Source organism: Protobothrops mucrosquamatus, unplaced genomic scaffold (genome assembly GCF_001527695.2).
Source record: "Protobothrops mucrosquamatus isolate PMUCROS unplaced genomic scaffold, P.Mucros_1.0 scaffold115, whole genome shotgun sequence".
Classification (NCBI taxonomy): domain Eukaryota; kingdom Metazoa; phylum Chordata; class Lepidosauria; order Squamata; family Viperidae; genus Protobothrops; species Protobothrops mucrosquamatus.
The window spans coordinates 564433-567893 of NW_015386487.1; positions in this window are offsets into that span (position 1 = coordinate 564433).

A 3461-nucleotide genomic window follows, 5' to 3' on the forward strand; every position below is an offset into this window, starting at 1 on the left:
AGCCCAGAATTCAGAGGCTGTCGTGAATGCCACTGTGGGAGCCCTGAATGGGCAGACTTGTGGGATAAAAGGTCTTTGGGGACAATTGCTGGTCAAGATCCTAGACAGATCAAGGAAGCAAAGAGGCCAAACTTTGGCTATTCATGAGGTTTTTCAGTGCTGTTGAAATCAGGGGAGTCCCTCAGCCTGAACTTCTGGAGAACGGAAGGCCTCAAAGAAGGTCCTGGTGTCAGCACGGCCACCAATGACCATTCAGAAGTGATGGGCATTTGGAAGGGGGTCCAGGAAACCATGGTTAATACCCTCTCAGCTTCAGGAAGTGAGCCACGGAGGACAGGGCCAGGAGGCACAAGGAGACAGCAGTGAGAAATAAGCACCAACCGAGGTCATAACTAGTTTTGTAACATTAATTTGTTTTTATTAAGAAGACAGATACTTTATAGTACTTCTTTCTCTTTGTAAAAATGGCATACATGAACCAATACAAAATGTGAATGGGAAGAGATGGTTATGCGTTATCTTACACTGTAACATCATCCATGGACACCTTAAACAGAATCGGCCTAAGGGGGCAAAATGAAAACAGGTCAAAGGGCGAGTCAAGAACAAGCTTATTTGGCATTAACTACGCACCCTTCATTTTCCTCCTCAACTTTCCCTTTTGTTTTGTCTTAAGAAAAAGGAAAAGGGGGAAAAAATAAAACCACATCCGAATGACCAAAGCCCAAGAAACAAGTTTGTTCTTTCTCAACTCCTAACTCTTTGAATCTAAGCCTGCACAAATCAATAGCTAACAATACATTTCAAACAGTGCACAGTACACTTGCAGGAACAACCCCCCTCCCCCTCCTCCTCCTCAAGAGAGCCTCCTTTCCAGGCGATGGAGGACCACCACCCACCCCTCCCTGGTGGGGTTGCTCCTTGCGGTCTCTTCCAAGGTGTGGGATCCAAAAAGTTCGCAATCTACCTGAGACGGAAACACCAATCAAAACACGTGAACCTGAGACATCTCAACAGTATTAAGTCAAAGTTACATCGGGAACACGGCACTACTGTACACTTTCCAAAACAAAGATGAGCCGCTCAGCGAAGAGGATGTGCCAGTTCTGGGATCGGTGGTGGTAAAAAAAAGCCCCCCTCCCTCTCGAAGCGCGTTCAGAAGCTGTCCATGGCCTGCCTGCCAGGGTGCCTGGCTGGGATCTCCAGCGTTCCGAAAGCTGAGTAACAAGACGGCGTGGTGTAAAACTGGACGGGGGGCAGCCAAAGGCCGGGTTTGGGTTCATGGCTTAAGGATGACAAGGTGGGGGTGGGATCGGGGGAGGGAAGATGGGAAGGTTCTTTTAAAAAGGATGGGTTTCGCGTGCCAAATTCTTCAGCAAAAGGTTAACGTCTAAATGATTCTGCCAATAATTTAAAAATAAATATTTTCAAAAGCCTTTCTTTAAAAAAAAAGTTGACGTAAAGAGATGATAGCTTCTCTCCCCCCCTCCCCGCCATAAATCTTTGCAAGTATATAACAGGACAGCCATACAAATCTATCAGTCCATGTCCTTTAAGTGCTTCCCTGTGAGCCAACTGTGCTTCCCATGTGGATTCTTCCCGGAGAGATCCAGTTTTCCTCGACCAATGTTTCTTAACCTTAGCAACTTTAAGACAAGGAGGACTCCAACTCCCAGAATTCCTCAGCTAGCACTGCTGGCAGGGGAATTCTGGGAGTTGAAGTCCATTTGTCTTAAAGTTGCTAAGGCTGAGAAACACTGCCCTCGATGACTCTCCCCTTTGGAGCTATGAGATGCCCCCTGCCTCCTCCCTCCTCCTCCTCCTCCTGGGCTTTCCGAGAGGGAGGTGCCCTCATTTCCAGCCTTGGGGAAGAGAAGAAAGCTGCTCTGCTCTCCCAGAGCTTCAGATTTCCAACACCCACCAAGAAAACTTAGTGTTAGTGATCTCATCGCCATTACCGCCACCAGGCAAAGATTGAGAAATTACGGGTAGGTGGAGGTTAAGCCTGGGGAAGGGAACCAAGACTCCATTTGGAAGCAGTAGTCAGGGAAAAGGAAAAAGAAAATAACCTCTCTCTCTCTCTCTGTCTTGCACACACCCACTCAGCCTGAAAATTTTGGATTAAGTAAATGAAAAGCTTCTGCGCCAGCCACTGCGCTGACCTCCCGGGGACAGAGGCGCAGGGGCCGTCCAGCCAGGGAGCAAGCCCGCTTCTCTTCCACACCCCCCCCCGCCTTTTGTCCGACAATCACGTCCGAAGGCCTGGCAGGCTTCACCCAACCTCTGCCTCGGTGGCTCAGGGTGCCCAATATGGGTCACCTGCAGGGTCTGCGGGCCGAGATCACACCTCTGCGACCTCTGTTGCCAAGTACAAAAGGGAAGATGGGATAAAACAAGGCCGAAAGAATAAGCAGAACGAAAACAGGGAGGAAAAAATTTCTGAAAAAGCAAAAGGGGACAAGTTGGCCGATTCACAGAGTTTTCTGTCTCCAGCAAATTAGCAGCGATGCTAGGCCAAATTGGGAGCCACCGACGGGACCTTTGGGAACCAAAATAATCGGAGCCAAACTCAACCTTTCCTCCCCCTCGTACGACTTGGCTTTGCCTGTTGTCCCCGAAGGATCTGCCCCCGTTCCATCACAACCGTTTTGGGGAAGATCCTGGACAAGGCATCTGCAGGCTGACCAGACACCCTGGAGTGGGGAAAAGCACGGAAGGAAAGGAGGTTTGGCTCCCTAGGCACACACTTTGCTCGCAGGGGCTCAGGTGGAGCATTCTTCTGGGCTCGGTCAGAAGCAGAAGAAGCCCAGGCACTCGTCTTTGCTGCACTGGAAACTGGGGCTGCGGATGCCCCTCCTCCTACAAAGCCTATTGGTCCAAGCTCTCACAACAAGGGATTAGGATGGATGATGGATACACTCAGTTTCAAACAATGAAATCTAAGGTGTGCTGGTTCTCCTTTGATGACACAGTTTCAAACAACAACAACAAAATAGAACCTAGAATCTCAAATAACAAAAAAAAAAGAGAAGAAGAAATAGTAGAAGAAGAGAAAACCAATGAAACTAAACGGAAGGAGAGTTTTAAAAAAACAAAAAATAACAACCAACCAGCCCAAATCTCTTGCCAAGGGATCCCAGCAGACAATTCCAAGAAAGGCTAGGAAGAAAAAAAAAGAAGTAAGAACTGTATGAAACTGTAGGTTCTCTCCCCCTCCCTCCTCCCCTCCCTCCAATGAAATAAAAAATAAAACAAGGCACAGAATTTTCTGTAAATGATGGAACTAAACTAAATCCAAGCCGAACTTGGCCAGAGAATTAACAACCCAATGATACAGAAGTGTCACACAGCAGAGTGTACTTTACAAAGAACACTTTTTACGTTGGGACTCCTCAACTCCCACACATTTTGCCAGCCATAAATTTAGAAAAGAAAAAGAAAGAAAGAAAGAAAGAAAGAAA